Genomic DNA, 10,902 nt, shown 5'->3' with positions numbered 1-10,902 from the left:
AAAAAAAAAAAAAAAAAAAAAAGTTGCTTTCAAATGTAGGTGCTGCCAAAAAGCAATAACATGAATAGGTGTGATTGTGAAGCAAGGGATATTTGTTTCTGGGAAGACAGGACCTATAAAAGTCCAGTAAAGAGACCTGATCAAATTTTTCTTTAAATTGAATGTCAGATTGCAGCTCTATTCATTCTGTTTGAAAATTGGCAGATAACATATCTGTGTCTTTTTGCTTTTTTTTTTTTTTTGAGATAGTCTCACTATGTCACCCTTGGTAGAGGACTGTGGTGTCATAGCCCATAGCAACCTCAGACTCTTGGGCTTAAGCGATTCTCTTGCCTCAGCCTCCCAAGTAGCTGGGACTGCAGGCACCTGCCACTATGCCCAGCTATTTTTAGAGACAAGGTCTTGCTCTGGCTCAGGCTGTTCTGGAACCTGTGAGCTCAGGCAGTCTACCTGCCTCGGCCTCCCAGGTTGCTGGGATTACAGACGTGGGCCCCTGCGCCCAGCAGTAACATATTTGTGTTGACTGAAAATGGAGTCACAAATGCACTAACATATTATTTTCCCAGAAATCTTGAAATCTGTTTTTAAATTCTTGTATCAAGTGGAAAAGCAAAGTTGCATGTTTTTCACTGTTCACAGGTCTGTGTTTACCCAACATGTAGAAATACATAAAATGGTTTGCCTTAATTTGAATTTACCATAGTTTCAGTTTCATTTGGAACATTGTTAGGGTTTGCAACATTGTATTGATAAGTTGGTTTTTGCCTTGAAGATGCATTGAAACAAGCAGTTTAATCCACTAAAAATGCTAAATCTGTAAGCCAGTTTTCTTTTCTTTCTTTCTTTTTTTCTTTTTTTCTTTTTTAAGAGACAGTCTTATTTTGTCGCCCTCGGTAGAGTGCTGTGGCGTCACAGCTCACAGCAACCTCCAGCTCTTGGGCTTAGGCAATTCTCTTGCCTCAGCCACCCACCTAGCTGGGACTACAGGCTGGCTATTTTTTTGTTGCAGTTTGGCCAGGGCCAGGTTCGAACCTACCACCCTCAGTATATGGGGCCAGCACCCTACCACTGAGCCACAAACGCCGCCCTGTAAGCCAGTTTTCATCATTAGTTCTGGCATAAATTTGGTTTTGGATATGATGAATGACTTGATAACATGTCACAAATCATAAAATCTTTTCAACATTTGGCCTCAACTTAAGCTATCTTACTTCCAAAAGGTAAATGGTGTCACCATAGTCAGCATCAATACTTTTAAGGAATTCCTTGAATTGGCAATGATTCAATCCCTTGGCCCTTATGAAATTCAGTCTTGATGACGATTTGCGTGACCTTATCCATTTTTAAAGCTTTTGTGCGTACATTTTCTTGATGTACTATGCAATAATATTACATCAAATGTGAGTTTGGGGCAGCAATCGATTATATTCTATTGATTTTCTAAGTCCCTGTCTTTTACCTGTAATAAAAACGACAAGTTGAGCCATATTGGAAGTATCAGTGCTGTTTCATCCAATACTAGAGCATAAAATTTAAAATTTAACAGCTTTACTTTCCCAACTTCTTTGGATAGATTTATCAGTTTCTTCAATTCACTTGGCTATTGTCTGTTGAGACAAAGTGATTTTGAAAATATCCCCCTTTTTCCAGGGCGAATTATATTTGCCGCGCTTTCCATACATGGCTCAATAAACTTGCTATCAATACATTGTTTTGATTTTTTTTGCTACTAAATGTTACCACATAACTAGCTTTGACAATGGAATCCATCTGAGTTGTACCTTTTTTTTTTTGAGACAAGAGTCTCACTTTGTCACCCTGGTAGAGTGCTGTAGTGTCTTTGTTCACAACTTTCTTGGCTCAAGCAATCCTCCTGCCTCAGCCTCAGGGACTACAGGCCCCCGCCACAATGCCTAGCTGGTTTTTTTTAGAGATGAGGTACTGGCTCTTGCTTAGGCTTGTCTTGAACTCATGAGCCCAAGCAATCCACCTGCCACAGCCTCCCAGATTGCTAGGATTACAGGGGTGAGCCACAGTGCCAGCCTGAGTTGTAACTTTTTTTTTTTTTTTGAGACGGAGCCTCAAGCTATCCCCCTGGGTAGAGTGCCATGGCATCACAGCTCACAGCAACCTCCAACTCCTGGGCTCAAGCGAGTCTCCTGCCTCAGCCTCCCAAGCAGCTGGGACTATAGGCGCCCGCCACAATGCCTGGCCATTTTTTGGTTGCAGCCATTATTGTTGTTTGGCAGGCCCAGGCTGGGGATTCAAACCTGCCACCTTAGGTGTACGTGGCTGGCGCCTTAGCCACTTGTGCCACAGGTGCCGAGCCGAGTTGTAACTTTTTAAAAGAAATTTTGTTGAGAAGACAGACTTTTTTTTTTCAGTTCTGCTATTTTGTCCTTAGGACACCATCCTTCATACACGTCAAGTTTGTTGGCATGTTTTTGTATATAATGCCTTTTCAAATTATAGTCTTTGAACATTTCCACAAGTATCCTACAAATTAAGCAGAATGCCTTACTATTTGCCTAACAAAAAAGTAGTCAGCTGTCCACTTTTCACTGAACAATTTTCTTTCATAATTTTTCTTTTGGGGGCATTCTGTTTTGAGACACAGCAGCCATGCTGGGATTAAAAAAAAAATAATGGGCTCAGCACCCGTAGCACAGTGGTTACAGTGCCAGCCACATACACCAAGGCTGATGGGTTCAAACTCTGTCAGGGCCAGCTAAACAGCAATGACAACTGCAACAACAACAAAAAAAAAAACAGCTGGGCATTGGGCAGCACCTGTGGCTCAGTGGGTAGGGCACTAGCCCATATGCCAAAGGTGGTGGGTTTGAACCTGGCCCCCACAAAACTGCAACAAAAAATAGCTGGATGTTGTGGCAGGTGCCTGTAGTCCTAGCTACTTGGGAAGCTGAGGCAAGAGAATCACTCAAGCCCAAGAGTTGGAGGTTGCTGTGAGCTGCGATGCCACGAAACTCTACTGAGGGCAACATATTAAGACTTTGTCTCAAAAGGAAAAAAATTATATATATATATTGGATAAGGGAATACATTTACCTTTATTGTGGAAATTAATTGACAGGAAATTAGAAAGCAGAGCTTGGGCCCTTCCACATCTCGGCTGCCAATGGAGGGCCAGCCAGAAGCCAACAGTAAATTGTAGCGGGTCACTGTGCGAAGCACTGTTGCGGTGTGGAGTTACCTTAGCAGTCACATAGGAATGCCCACCTGACTTTAAATGCTTACTGTTTCAATATTAGTGATAATTGCTGCCGTGCCAAGTCACCACAAGCACATGTAACATCTGATGGTGTCAATTCCACTGTGATGAGAAGATAACACAGGGAAAGGCACTCACCCCCCTAAAACAAGGCATTCATGGATGGGTATAAATAGCAAGAGTATGTTTATTTTACATGACATTTTGACACAATGTTGTCATCTACAAAGTTCTTGCTTGAGAACTACACAATTGAGTTCTACCCAAAAAATGGTAAAATAAAAAATAAAAAACTCATAATGTTTTAAATAAGTTTACAATTTTGTGTCAGGCCATTCATAGCCATCTTGGGTCACATGTGCCAGGCCACATTCATAGCCATCTGTAGGCCAGGGGTTGGACACTCCTGATGCTCTAGTATGAGTTTGAAGGACTGAGAACCAGGAGAACTGGTGGTGTCTGTTTTTAGTCCAAAAGTCATGTGGCTTGAGACCCAGGAAGAACCAAACACCTGGGCTCAAGGAATCCTCCCACCTGAGCCTCCAGAGTAGCAGGGATTAAAGGCACATGTCACCACTTTCAGTTATGTCTTTTCCTATAAAATCATCTAGTATGAATATTTTTTCCCAACCTGATTGTTTCTGTGTTGATTTCATCATGAATATTCAGAAGACCTCCTTATTTCCTATTTCCTGGGGACAACCTCCCTGTAGCGTCCTTCTTAAAGACTTTATGAAAGCTGTTTCTTTTTTAGGATATAAAAGCATATATTTTATTTTATCTTAGAGAGAGGGAGTGAGAGAGAAGACAGTGGGCAAAGAGAAGAGAGAGCAGGGAGATGGTGGTAGCATCCCAAAGAAAGAACGCCCACTGTATGAGATGTTTGGTTCTTGGCTCTTGCTGAGAGGAGGGTGAAATTTGACCCGCACACATGAAATTTCATCTGAAGCTGTCTGCTTGTCCCTGCTGTCAAGACAGAGTTATAGGAAGGCTTTGAGGGAGAGCATTGCTCAGCCTTGAGCAGGTTATTATTTATTTATGTGTCCCAGCACTGTGCTTGATCTTGGAGATGTAAAGACAAGTAAGACAGTGATAGGAGTCAGTAAGTTTTTAGATGGGCCAGGAAATGGGGCCAGAAAATGAGGGTGAGGAGAAGGCGGTGGGCACAGCCAAGAGGCCTGGAAAATCCCAGCAGGAAGTTTCATAACTGCTCCACAGTGCCTATGTGACTTAAGCAGTCATTAGTCAGTAGCTGTGGCTGGGTGGGACATACCAGGAAAAAAGACACACCCCTTCCCCCAAGGGGATTGGGCAAAGGGAGCCTACCGGTGAACAGGGAGCCAAATAACTATGAGCCATTTCAATTTGAAAGAGCCACCAAAAATCAGGAGAACATTTAAGGCTTAAAACCCCCAAAGAGCCACAAGCGGGACAGCAACCTGCTTGGGACCTACTCAGCTGTACCAGAGGCGTTCCTCTTTCCTTTCTTCTCAATAAATTGTCTTGTTTTTGCTTACTTGTGGTCCATGAATTCATTCTATAATTCTGGAGACCAAGGAAAAATTTTGGTATTAATAGGATCCATGCCCTGTAGGGACCTTCTTGTAACAAACAGAGTATATTGCACTCAGTGTTGGGGTGGAGGAAAGAACAAGGTGGCTTGGGAGCATGGTGTATTAGGGGAAGAGAAAGGGAACAGAGTGGAGTTTTCTAGAAGGATGAGGTGCGGAACACAGTGTGACCTTGGGGACTCCAGTCTCCCATGCCCAGAGGCTAAGTCCTGTGATATAAAAGAGAAAGATGAGCCCAAAGAGGAAGGGATGTGTTGCTGAGAAATCAGCGGCCATTTATCTGTAGGTGGTGGGGAACCTCATGCATTAGCGTTCTAGGGCTGCTGTAACAAATTGTCACACATTTGGTGGCTTTAAACAACAGAAATTGGCTGGGCATGGTGGCTCATGCCTGTAATCTTAGCATCTTGGGAGGCCAAGCAGGATTACTTGAGGCCAGAAATTTGAGACTCAAAATGAGACTCTAGCTCTGCAAACAAAAATTCCCCAAACCAAAACAAGTCTAGAAACTATTCTCTCACAGTTCTGGCCTCCAGAATGCCAATGATATTTCCTGGCTTGTGGTCACATCACGCCGATCTCTGATGACAGTGCCTTCTATGTTAAATCTCCCTCTGCCTTCCCTGGATAAGGATACATATGGTTTATCCATGTGGCATTTATAGCCAACCTGGATAAACCAAAATAATCTCCATTGTAGGTCCTTAAAGTAATTACATGAGCAGCAATCCTTGGAAAACATTTTTCAGTTTACCACACATCATATGAGATTTTAAGCAGGATAACAGTTCAGTCAGACTTAGGTTTACAAAGCTCCTTCAGCACTCCTTTGATATGGCACAGTCAGAAAGAACTCTCTGAGATATTTATTAAACCTAATTTATGGCTCAGTGCCTATCGCTCAAGTGGGTAGGGTGCCAGCCACATACACAGGACTTGGCGGGTTTGAATCCAGCCTTGGCCTGCTGAACAACGACAACTACAACCAAAAAATAGCTGGGCATTGTGGCAGGCACCTGTAGTCTCAGGTACCGGGGAGGCTGAGGCAAGAGAATCGCTTAAGCCCAGGAGTTTGAGGTTGCTGTGAGCTGTGATGCCACAGCACTCTACCCAGGGTGACAGCTTGAGACTCTGTCTCAAAAAAAAAAAAAAAAATCTAATTTACATAGCGCGGTAGACCAACAGATTGAAAGTAGTCATAAAGATTTCACCATCACACTTACTACTGTCAATATGGCAGCCTGGGGTTTGGTTAGAAGAGGGCTTCAGGAATTCCTTCATTTTGAACCTTATAAACCTGGAGGAAGTTATTTAACCTTTCCAAGCCTTAACTTCCTAACCTGTAAAAGATGTATTATTATACTAATACCTATGTTGGGAGGTTGCTGAGAGGAATAAATTAAACATGATCCATGAAGGCGATTGGCACATGAGTAATACCCAACAAGACGCTGCTCTGATGACAACTAGTGTTCTGGAATCACCTTCTGAGCAGAGACAACTGGAAAACCGGGATATGGAGTGCTTTTCACCCATGGCCTCTGACCAGCTTGTTGAACTGGTCAACTAAGAGATAGTCACTGTGTTGGAAACTAAAAATAAAATTCTGAGCCCTCTGCTAACTGAATGAACCACTGTTGACCAAGGGGACCCCAGAAATACCTTCTAACTGCGTCCCCAGCCATGACAGGGTGGGAGAGATGAAGCACATCACAAGTGTAGGGCTGCCCTTCACACACAGGTGTAGGTTGTTGAATGTTTGTATTTGAGCACCCTGCTCAGTACAGGATCCTGTTGCTACCCTTTATGAGAAATATAGCTTTCCTTTTTCTTTTTTTGTTTGGAGACAGAGTTTCAGTATGTCTCCCTTGGTAGAATGCCCTGACATAACAGCTCACAGCAACTTCAAACCCTTGGCCTTAAGCGATTCTCTTGCCTCAGCCTCCCAAGTAGCTGTGATTACAGGTGCCTGCCACAATGCCTGGCTATTTTTTGGTTGTAGCTGTCATTGTTGTTTGGCCGACCCAGTTTGGATTCAAACCCACCAGCTCTCATGTTGGTGGCTGGCGCCCTAGCCGCTGAGCTATAGGCGCCGAGCCAGCCAGCTCTCCTTTTTCAGAAGTATAAGCCTCGTTGGTTTGTTTTTTAGCTCATAGGTAGCACCAAAAGAATTTCCAGTTCTTAGTGGGATGTTTTAGCCATATCTAAATGCAGAAATCACCCCCAAGTAATGTTCTTTTAAACTATTAATGTCTGTCAATGATTAAGCCCCCAAATTCCATAAACATTTATCAGAACAAAATGCATTTTAAATTTTAATGTGTAGTGTTTAAGCTCAATTAGTAAATGCGAGTCAAGCCATTAAGTACAGAATGTGATGCTTAAACCCTTGTATTAGAAGAAGAGTCTGGACAGTAGTTTGGGGCCATTTAGCAGAAGCTTGGGTTCCAGGTTGGGCCTTAGGACTTAGGCATGAAGGCTTTTGAATCAGGGGTGTGACCTGATGACAGTGGCCCATGAAGGCGATTTAAACCTGTCATAGTGTCAGGACGGATTTGAGATAGAACAACGAAAAGGCAAGAGAGGCCACTGGAGAAGCTACTGCAGTTTTTCATGTGTCAGGTGACTATAGACAGGGCTGGGGAGGAAGCAGGGGGGATAGAGGGGGCAGGAAAATGTGAAGAGAATTATACTTACAAGAATTTAGGCCAGAGGCAGTGACTCATGCCTGTTATCTCAGGACTCTGGGAGCCCAAGGCAGGAGGATCCTTTGAGCTCAGGAGTTCGAAACCAGCCTGAGCAAGAGTGAGACCTGTCTCTACTAAAAAATAGAAATTTAGTTGGGCATCGTGGCACATGTGAGTAGTCCCAGCTATTCAGGAGGCTGAGGCAGGAGGATCGCTTGAACCCAGGAGGTTGAGGTGTCTGTGAGCTAGGCTGAGGCCACAGCATAGGAAGGTAGAGTGGAAGGTAGAGTGAGACTCTATCTTTAAAAAAAGAAGAGGCCAGTCACAGTGGCTCATGCCTGTAATCCTAGCATTCTGAGAGGCCAAGGCAGGTGGATTGCTTGAGCTCACGAGTTTGAAACCAGCCTAAGCAAAAGTAAGATCGTGTCTCCACTAAAAATAGAAAAACTGAGGCAAGAGGATCTCTTGAGCCTGAGTTGGAGGTTGGAGGTTGCTGTGAGCTATGGTGCCACAGTACTCTACCCAGGACAACAGCTTAAGATTTTGTCTAAAAAATAAATAGATAAATACATCAATATAAATATAAATTTAAAAAGAAGAATTTAATCAGAGCATGGGTAAGTTCAGTGAGAGGTGGCAGTGTGGTAAGAATACAATGGCAGGAAGGGACAGGCAGGCATGCTTGCCCTGGTGCTGAGGGGTCAGAGCAGCCTTGCTGGTCTTTGGAAGAGAGAATCACCACCAAGGAAAGACAGGAAGCTGTGGAGAGTGGACTTTCTGGGGGTCCTTGAAGGGGATCAGCCTCTACCTTTACTATTCTGGCAGAACAATCGGCCTTTTGTGTTAACTTTGAAAAAGAGAAGCTGCAGGACCATTATGAGGGCCACAGAGCCACGTAGGCAAACAGTGGGAGTGGTCACAAGTGCAGGGGGAGCTGGAGATGAGTGGGCATTTGAGGCCTCTGTGAGTGGCTCTGAGGAAGCCGGGGAGTGGGGAGTTTTGGGGGGGTGGCGGGGGTGAGGGTGCGGGGGGTTGGCAAGGTAGGGTGACTGTGCTCTAGGTCTTTTTGATGGTGGGTGGGTGGGTGGTGGAGGCCAGAGCTCACCCCAGTGCTGTACCTATAGGTAAGGGCTACGCTGGAATAGCAGAGAGCCCCGTAGCCCAAATAGCAGCTCTGCTGGGGGTGCAGGGCCATGCCATGTAAGTCCCAGTGCCTGGGCCTGTCACCAGTACCTCCCTACTTTCTTTCTTAGCGCAGGGCCCTCCTTACAAGGCTCTTTGCTCAAAACCCTCCAGGATCGCTGCTGTGCTGTGATGTGTCCCTTTCTCTCCCCTGCCCTCCCACTTTTCCTCCCTTTCTTCCTTTATTTATTCCTCCAGTCCCGTCTCTCTTTCTTCCTTTTAAAAAATAATTTATTCTTCTTCTTATTATTATTAGAGATGGAGTCTCACTTTATCATCCTCTGTAGAGTGCTGTGGCATCATAGCTCACCAGCAACCTCCAATTCCTGGGCTAGGCGACTCTCTTGCCTCAGCCTCCCGAGTAGCGGGGACTACAGGTGCCTACCACAACGCCCGGCTATTTTTTGTTGCAGTTTGGCCAGGGTCAGGTTCAAACCTGCCACCCTCAGTATATGGGGCAGGTGCCCTACCCACTAAGCCACAGGTGCAGCCCATTAAAAAATAATTTATTGAGATGAAATTTGCATGACATAAAGTTAACCATTTCAAAGCGAACAATTCAGTGGCATTTAGTTCATTCACCACTGTGTTCATTCACATTGTGACACCACTGTGTCTAGTTGGAAATCACTTCCATCACGCCGAGGTAAAATCCCTTTCCCCTTGCTTTGTATTCCCACACAAGTCACACGGTGAAACCTAAGCCTCACTTTGGTGCTCTCTGGAGGTGGAGCCTTTGGGAGGTGATTAGGTCATGAGGGTAGAGCCCCCACCTTCTGAGATGGGATTAGTGCCCTTATATATATAAAAAAAAAGACCCCAGGAAGATACCTATAGTCTTCTGCTATGTGAGAAGACAGCCATGTATCTATGAATCCGAAATTGGGTCTTCGACGGTCATGGCGCAGGGGCAGCGCAAGTTTCAGGCTCATAAACCGGTGAGGAGTAAGAATGCAGCAGCGGCTTCTGACCGAACCAGGCCGAGGAAAGGCGGTCGTGTTACTGCTCCCAAGAAGGCGTGCATCGTGCAGCAGCAGAAGCTCAAGAAGAACCTGGAAGTTGGGATCTGGAAGAAGATTGAACATGATGTGGTGATGAAAGAAGCTGACCTTGTTGAAGGCCCCAGCCAGGAAGAAGGGGCCAGCCGCCTCCTCCACTAAGACCTAAAGGTACCAGCCCCAGTGGAGGTCAACACTGCAGCCCCACCTCCCTGCTCCACCCTTGCAGGTGACCCTGCAGCTGCACCGTGGGGAAGAAGACCCTGACCCCAGCGCTAGGCTGTACCTAGACCTGTGTAGGGGCCTGGCCCATGAGCAGGTGATCAGTAGATCCCAGGTTTCCAAGAACCCAGTCATGACCAAAAACATATGGTCACCACCTTCCTCCATCCCATTGCCCCCGTCCTGTCTCTTTCCTGGTTTAACCCTGAGCAATAAACCTGGTTTTGTTCCTCTAAAACAAAAAAAAGAAAGAAATTGGGTCTTCACCAAACACCAACTCTACTGGGGATCTTGTACTTCTCAGCCCCCAGAACTGTAAGAAATACATTTTTTTTTTTTTTGAGACAGAGCCTCAAGCTGTCACCCTGGGTAGAGCGCTGTGGCATCACAGCTCACAGCAACCTCCAACTCCTGGGCTCAAGCGAGTCTCCTGCCTCCATCTCCCAAGTAGCTGGGACTAAGGCGCCTGCCAAAACACCTGGCTATTTTTTGGTTGCAGCCATCATTGTTGTTTGGTGGGCCAGGCTGGATTCGAACCCCCCAGCTCAGGTGTATGTGGCTGGTGCCTTAGCCACTTGAGCCACAGGTGCCGAGCCAAGAAGAAATACATGCTTGTTGTTTATGACTCACCCACACAGTTCATAGCATTTTATTATAGTAGCTCAACAGGTTAAGACACACAATAACCAGTTTGTCCCCTTCTTAGCAGCCCCTGCCAGTCACCAATCTGCTTTCTGTATTCATCTATTCTAAATATTTCATATAAATGGAATTATATAATATGTGACATTTTGTGTCTATATTTATTTATTTTTATTTTTATTTTTTTAGAGACAGAGTGTCACTTTATCGCCCTTGGTAGAATGTCGTGGCATCACAGCTCATAGCAATCTCCAACTCCTGGGCTTAGGAGATTCTCTTGCCTCAGCCTCCAAAGTAGCTGGGACAACAGGCCCCGCCCACAAGGCCTGGCTATTTTTTTTTGATTGCAGCCGTCCTGAGATATCCTGGCC

General features: G+C 45.1%; 1 protein-coding gene and 1 pseudogene across 1 annotated transcript in view; both read left to right on the top strand.

Moving 5' to 3' along the window:
• TIPRL (TOR signaling pathway regulator) overlaps positions 1-10,902 on the top strand; it is a 55,436-nt gene that overhangs the window by 38,705 nt on the left and 5,829 nt on the right. The gene's annotated exons all lie outside the window — the stretch shown is intronic.
• Positions 9,569-9,987, top strand: LOC100959940 (annotated as a pseudogene).

This window comes from Otolemur garnettii, unplaced genomic scaffold, assembly GCF_000181295.1.
Source record: "Otolemur garnettii isolate 467f Iridium unplaced genomic scaffold, OtoGar3 scaffold00016, whole genome shotgun sequence".
Classification (NCBI taxonomy): domain Eukaryota; kingdom Metazoa; phylum Chordata; class Mammalia; order Primates; family Galagidae; genus Otolemur; species Otolemur garnettii.
Note: the sequence above shows the minus strand (reverse complement) of the source record. Positions and strands in the feature narration are given on the sequence as shown.